The sequence below is a fragment of the Akebia trifoliata genome, unplaced genomic scaffold (genome assembly GCF_017979445.1).
Source record: "Akebia trifoliata isolate Shusen 1 unplaced genomic scaffold, ASM1797944v1 Contig00135_ERROPOS630964, whole genome shotgun sequence".
NCBI lineage: Eukaryota > Viridiplantae > Streptophyta > Magnoliopsida > Ranunculales > Lardizabalaceae > Akebia > Akebia trifoliata.
In genome coordinates, this window is record NW_028236851.1 from 464,387 (window position 1) to 472,062 (window position 7,676).

Below are 7,676 nucleotides of genomic sequence, written 5' to 3' on the forward strand. Positions count from 1 at the left end.
TTCAAAATCTTAGGTAACATGTTGAATGATAAAAATGTTTCGATTTCATCTTGATGTTTCTGAAAAATATCAAAATGGAATGAAAATTTGCACCTTTCAAGTGACATTTAACAACTCAAGGAATTACAAATCAAAGAGAGTAGTCGTATCCAAGAAGGAATTATATTTCCTTAAGAGCATTATAATTAAGGCCACCTTAAGCCTACAAAGCTTAAAATACACACAAAAATCGAATTTAAATCTATAAAATTCATGTTGTTTTAAGAATGTGTACCTTGATCAATGTTAATTGGAGATGTTGTAAGTTGTAATATTAATTAATGAAAGTAGGGCTGTCAATGGATTGGATCATACCCGAAATCCGATCCATTCCAGTATGATAACTTTGGGTCTGGATCAATTATTAAGATTTTAATATCTTATTGGATCGGATCTAGATTGACAATGTCTCGATCCAATAAGGACCCGTTCGATAAAATGTTAAAAAAATTACATAATTATATTATATATTTGCTGAAGGGTTAGGATCCTTTGACTCATAAAAAAAACACGTGATCGCAACCATTTAAACACAAAATCAAATGGTATAGATTTATCTTCGGGATACATATCTCCTAGAATTGTGTTATCAAGATACACATAAATCTCAACTGGATTTTGTATCTAAACAGTTGGGATCATGTGTTTTCTCATGAATCAACAGATCCAAACCCTTTGCTTAAATATGTAGAATTGATTTAGTTTCATTTATATCAAATAGGATCCCGATAGAATTACCATACTTCTGTATAAAAAGTTGTCTTCAAAGAGGCATGACCTCATCTTCCTAAGGATTCTTCTTGAAATCACAACTCAATTCATGTGGTTGATAATTTCTTTTTTCAATATGAGGCCACCAACATCAACTAGAAGCATTCCAAGACAATCCCAAACACAAAATATTTTATGGTCAAATGTTTCATTCCAATCTAATATGTTCTAACGAAACATTTCAATGGCATAAAATTTTCTTTGTATCGCCTTCTTTCAAGCAATTCAATTGCCATCAAAACATTTTGGATGGTTGAAGCTAATTCTTGTATGATCGGATTGTTTAGATATCCCAATTTAATAAAATACATTATACATTGAGTCGTGATAATATGAATGCCTTCCATCACATAACCGTAGATCTCTTACCTCGGGATATGCAAAACCACAAATCTTTTTCTTGTATATCCCAAGGTATTTGATCTATGGTTTTATAATGGGGGCATTTGTCAGAGGGGAGTGTCATATTATAGATTAGAGAGATGAGAAAAGAAAAATGATTCCTCTTTTATCACCAGAGCAAGAACCAAGTATTTTAATCTTATATAAGAAAACTTCAACCATCTCCATCGAAAAGCCATTGTAAATCTAAAGATTCCTGAACACATAATAAATAAAAATCAAATAAGAATATAGCATAAACAGCCCAACATCTACAAAAAAGAGAGAATACGGTGTAAACTCATAAATAAATAAATAAAAACGTAATAGAAAGTGAGAGAATAAGAACCAGGAGGTGGGTTAGAAAACATCATCTAGTTAATTGGAAACAAGTTTGTTCAGACAAGAAAAATGGTGGTCTTGGGGTTAGGAGACTCGGGATAATGAACATGGCTTTGAGGGGGAAGTGGTTATGGAGATTTAGATTCGATGAGAATAGTTTGAGGAGAAAAGTCATACAAGGAAAATACGGAGCAAGGCGAACGGGGTGGGAGAGTGGACCAGTTAAACATGCTCATGGTTGTGGGATGTGGAAAGGCATCATGAAGATCATTCCTTTGCTCAAGTCGAGAATCAAATTCAAAGTAGGGCAAAGGAATAAAGTAAGATTTTGGGAGGATATATAATACAACAATCAGCCTCTTATGGAGGTATTCCCTTCCTTGTATTTCATATCCTTAAAAAAAAGGTTCCCAATCGCATCTTTCTAACGAGATGTAGGTGGAGAATGGGCTTGGGACTTTGGGTTTTGAAGAGGTATTGACGACTTGGAGTTGGTAGAAGTTGGCAGATTAATTGATGAAGCTTTGAATATCGACCTTTGCTTGGGTAGGGAAGACGAGAGAGTGTGGATGACAAGTTTTCGATACGTTCTTTCTACCATTCCTTGTGTAATAATGGAGATAATTCTTTCCCTTATGTCTCAATTTGGGGACCAAAGGTGCCAAGTAACGTTGTTTTTTTTTCACTTGGACGGCATCGTTAGGAAGGATACAAACGGTGGGTTTTTTGATGTGGCGTGGGTGGTACAGGGTAAGTTGTTGTGCCCTATGCATGAATAATGGAGAATCCTCAAATCATCTTCTCCTTCATTGCAAATTTTCTCATGGTATTTGGGCACATTTCTTTAAGTTGTATGGAATCCTAACTTGTCTACCAAAAACAATAAAGGACCTTTTCACGTGTTGGTCGTCGATTGGGTATTCTGTTAAAGGCACGAGGAGATTGTTGTGGAGCATTACACCTTTCGCAATATGTTGGGGGCTGAGGTTGGAGAGGAATAGACACATTTTTGAGGGGAAACAAATGGATGGCATAGATATGATTGTATCTATTTTGGGTATTTTGTCTTGTTGGTCTAAAGTTTATAAAGAATTTAGAGGGCTGTTTTTCGAGGATTTTATTTACAATTAGGATGGGATTCATTGTGTTTCTCGTGAGTAACGTCTTTTGTAAGGTCTTGCTAGATTGGTCATCTCGACTAGCCTAGCTTTGATTCATGAATAAAATATTACTTATCAAAAGAGAATAAGAACCAGAACCTCAAGGACCACCACTTTTGTTTAGGAAACAATAAAGAACCACCAAATCTTTTCATAAGAAGAATTTTTAAGAGATGGTATGCATTCAAACTAGTTTTTCCTATTTTTTATGAACCTAGGTAAAACCAATGAAGAGGAAAGAAACTGCCCCCGACATGTGCAATTACTGTACTGTGTCTCTCCTTCTAATTGCCCAAGACATCACGAATAACCTCTGTAAATGTTCCATTGTATTACTTATAGCCAGGACAAAGAGCCCAAGCACAAAATAAGTCCACAAAACCATGGATGTTTCATCTCTTCTACTAAACAAGAAGCAACAGAAACATTATCGTAGTATTTGCAACAAAATTAAAAGCTTTAGTGGTAAAAATGGCTTAAATTAGAAACCAGCCCATCCAGTAGGCTGAGAAGCTTGTTTGTTTCCTTCGCTCTTTGGGTCTCCAAATCGCTGAGAGTTATTCCCTTGAACTAGAGTTTTCGATATCTGAGAGCTAGCAGGGACTGCTCTGAAACTATCTGATTCGAAACCCCAAATGTCAATAGTTCCAGAACTAAAGCCAACTGTGGACTTGTTCTGCTGCCCATTCATTGTTTGAACCGATGACTCTTTGGAGTTGTTCTTCGATAAAGGTGGTTGTTGACTTGTTGTGGTTTGGGTTCTACAGCGAATGCCTGCCATGGCTTGGAGTCCGGGTATGGGGAAATGTTTCCGAATATTCCCTGCTGGAGTTCCCCTATGGTTCCTTCATTCTTCGCCCTTGGCTGTGACAAGGAATACAAATATACACACTGTTAGAACACAATTTTGAATTAAATCTTGGACAAGACCAAGATGACTTTGACAGGGTGAATTAGCCACCTAAGTACCACATTCAAAACCAGAGTCATCTTGTCTGCGATTTTGAAAAACTAATCCATTTTTGAATACTTAAGCTACCTTTTTTTTTTTTTTTGTAATGGGTTTAAGTGTGAAGGAGAGGTTTTGGTCCCATGTATGTGGAATTAGTGTATTACCACATTAAATTTACCACTATAGAAGAATTTAACAATTAGAAGTGAAAGTAGGTTGAGAAGGCATACCAATAGCAAAATGGAAAAATTCTAGACTTAATTATCCTAACTATAAACTGAATCCCACCTAAACAAGAATTCCTTTAAGAACACCCTCTTTAAAGTCCTTCAAAACTTTACACCACTAAAATAAATATATAAAAATAAGAAGTAAGAATACTAATGATGCATGCAAGATAGTTTCAGACAATGTCTATATATTAATATTTATATCTTGCTTCAATGGTATGTTAACATTATGGGAAATGTAGGGACTATTACCAATGCTGCTGCCTCATTACACCAAGAGGGCGCAAGAGCTGTTTATGTATGTAGTACTCATGCTGTTTTCAGGTATTTGTCTCTTCCATTTTTTCATCAATTTAATTATTTTCATGAACAAAACTTCACCTGAAAACTAAGTTTCAAATGATTGCTAGTCTCACAGCTGTTGGAACTTAATAATCACAATTTACAAAGACACAAAGAATCGAAGGCAGTAGATGATTCATCCGTTAACAAATGAGTATTGCATTGATATATGGCTATAAGGAGTTGTGGCTAAAACTAGAATGGATGCTCTCTCGAACTAACATTGAATGTGATAGATCTAGGTTATGAGTGAGAAAAAAGTTAGAAGCTTCTGGTGTGCATTGGATTTCAACCCAAACTATTTAACCCTTATAATCTTAAAAGAATCAACTAAATCTTGAGAATTTCTTTTAGTTTATTGCTAAATAAAAACATGAAAACTAGATAGATTTCAAGAAGAAACTTGTCAACTTTTAAAAGCATGTAGAGTTCTTCAAGTACTATATTTTGGTCTTCATTGCATGGACACTTCTAAAAGGGTTAAGTACCTGCATTGGTTTCCAACACTCCTCAAACTCTTGTGTGACACTTCTAAATTATTTTTTCTTCCCTTAGTCCCGTACTCCTTGGCATTTGTCCACCTAGTAATGTTCTTACGAGGCCAATCTTGGATGCTTTCAGCTTATAACTCCAAATTGTACTACCCTGTTGACATATTGGATTTGTGGAGATAAGAGTATTTGATACTTTGTATTAGAGTCAGACATGACAAAAGGTGGCCATATCTATGAGGTTAGTATAAATGTTTAAAATATGTCCTCTTTGAAATATTGTCCTTCTTTTTCTTTTCTTTTTTGTATCTCCCAAACAGAAAGAGAATCCTTCAAATGAAGAATACTTGAAATTTAAGGCAACTGTTGTGGATGGTATTAGAGGGATAGTGGAATATTTTATTTATTCATTTATTTTTGTAAGGAAAAAATAGATGAGCTTTGAATATTGATCTTTGGGCAGGCTGAGCCTGACTAGATTTTGTCTAGACTTGGCTTTCTTGCTTGCCACCTGTATAAAGACGCCTCTCATTTCTCCCTCAAATTAATCACCAATTCCATTTTATATGTGACATTCCCTGAATAACCCGATAAGATTGTCTGGCTGAGCTTCACAGCTGCCTCAGTTTCTATCATAAGACAATAGGTTTAGTTGGAGGTAGAGGGAATGGGATGTTAATAATGCTTATCCTTTCGCTATTGAGTAGAACATGAAAAACATGGAAAAAAAAAAAAACAGAGATCAGTTTTGTTTTTATCTATTAGCCTATGCTACTCTTTTGGGGTGCACTGATTTTGTAACCCCAGATTACCTGAATGGATAACCTGCTGTGGAAACTAAGTGCAATCCATTTGTTCCCCAAACATGTTGTTTTCCCTTAAATTGAAGCAATTATTTCTCCCAATTTGATTCTTGAATATGGTTTCTATTTGTAGCCCCCCAGCAATTGAGAGGCTGTCTGGAGGACTCTTTCCAGAAGACATAATTACAAACACTATTCCAACAGCAGAAAAGAATTACATTCCTCAGCTGACTATACTCTCAGTGGCAAACCTGCTTGCCAGAGGTTATTTGGCGTGTTCATGATGATGGCTCCTTGAGTAGCATGTTTCAGTGACTTTTGTCTCGTGTTTTTTTTTTTTTTTGGCTAATTCATTATAGTGTCTCATTGGATCATTTCTCTTTAGTTCAGAATCAGGCTTTGACCAACAACCCATTTCATGAATAAAGTGTGACCAATTAGAGAAACACAGTTTTGGGTTATGTTATGAAGTATTGTTTTTCTTGTTGAAGGAATGATGAGCTAGAATGAGAGGGAACAGGTTCTCAAAGAATATATTTTGACAAAGTAGATTCTTGGCCTCTGTTTTCCAATAGTTGAAGTTAAACTATGGACAGCATATTTAATGTTATATAGCTAATACTTCAATACAATTGTTGTTGTATGCGAAATTCTGTCTCTTCTGAGCAAATTTCACATGTGATGCTCTTCTATTATCATATTTATCGAGACTTGTTCATCCCTTTTGCTTACATATTGTGTAATGGCTCGTCATCAATTATGAAAAAGGTTTTTTTTTTGTTTCTTCTAATTGTTATCAAGGCAGTACATGAAAGGTCACAACTACATAGAACCCAACATGTGATTGTTGGTTTGTGAATCAAATCATGAAATTGAAGGTAACATAATTGTATGAGCAGAATTAATTTTGAATAAAATCACTGACTCAATTGTGTTTTCCAAAGTAGTTCATTCAACACCATACTAACTCGACTGTAAATGATTAAAGAACTGACCCACAAACATACTGTTCCGACATATATAAGTAACCTTCAACATAGATTATTAGGATCTTGAATTCCCCATATCTAGGTCTACACACATACATATAAAACTGTTGAACTTTCAACCAATTGAACTAATGAAGGATGAAGGGTTGGGGGGCACCGAAACTTCGATGGATCCTTGCATCATTTGTGTAACTTTATTCATTGTAGGTCTAAGCGATGGCTCCTCCTGAATGCACCAAATTGGTATCATCACAAGCTTTTCCAACCTTGTCATGTTGTCCATTGCCTCATCTTCACTCTCCACTAACATATCCAATCTTCCTTCTTTAAAGCAATCATAAGCCCTATCCATCAATATCATCTTGTCTTCATCTTTGAGATCTATTTCAATGTTCTTCCGACAACAAATGATTTCCAATAACAAGATTCCGAAGCTGAAAACATCCAATTTCACCGTGATAGCCAAGTTTTTGAACCATTCAGGGGCAACATACCCTTTAGTCCCCATAATACCCGTATTAGTATGAGACTGATCAGATTTCAAAAGCTTTGCTAATCCAAAATTGGAAATCCTCGCAGTAAAAGAGTAGTCAAGATGTATGTTTTGAGGCTTAATGTCACAATGAATGATTTGGGTGCTACACTCTTCATGTACGTGAGCCCTCTCGCGATTCCAAATGCAATCTGCATTCTTTGGTACCACTCTGGCGTTGAACTTCCAACGAGGAAGCTCACTAAGGAGCCGTTGCTCATGAACTCGTATACCAGAAGCCGGTGTGATCCGTCGTTGCAGAGTCCTAATAGTTGGACTAGATTCTTGTGATTGGTCCGGCTGATATCAGTTACTTCAGCTTTAAATTCTTGCTCACCTTGTTTAACCTTGTCTAACTTCTTAACCGCTACCAAGTTTCCACCATCCGATGCCATCACCCCTTTATAAACTGTTGCGAAAGCACCACTACCTAATTCTTCTTTAAAGCCATCTGTAGCTTTTTCAAGCTCTTCGTATGTAAAACTTCGCAGATTCATCCCTGGCGTGATTTGGCCCGGGTGAAGTTTCTTCAATTTCTTACGGTAGGTGAAGAAAACAAAGAGAGAAATCAATGACAGCATCATGAAGTTCAGAAACACCGAGCCTCCTAGAAGAAGTGACCCAATAAGGATCAAAGTCGAACG

The 7,676-nt window shown here is 36.0% G+C and overlaps 1 long non-coding RNA gene across 1 annotated transcript; it reads left to right on the top strand.

Moving 5' to 3' along the window:
- Positions 1–2,652: 2,652 nt before the first annotated feature.
- LOC147381933 (uncharacterized) lies at positions 2,653–7,431 on the top strand. The gene is made up of 3 exons (XR_015174251.1): positions 2,653–4,199; positions 4,839–4,949; positions 5,645–7,431. It is a non-coding gene; the product is annotated as an uncharacterized LOC147381933 (long non-coding RNA).
- The last annotated feature ends 245 nt before the right edge of the window (positions 7,432–7,676 follow it).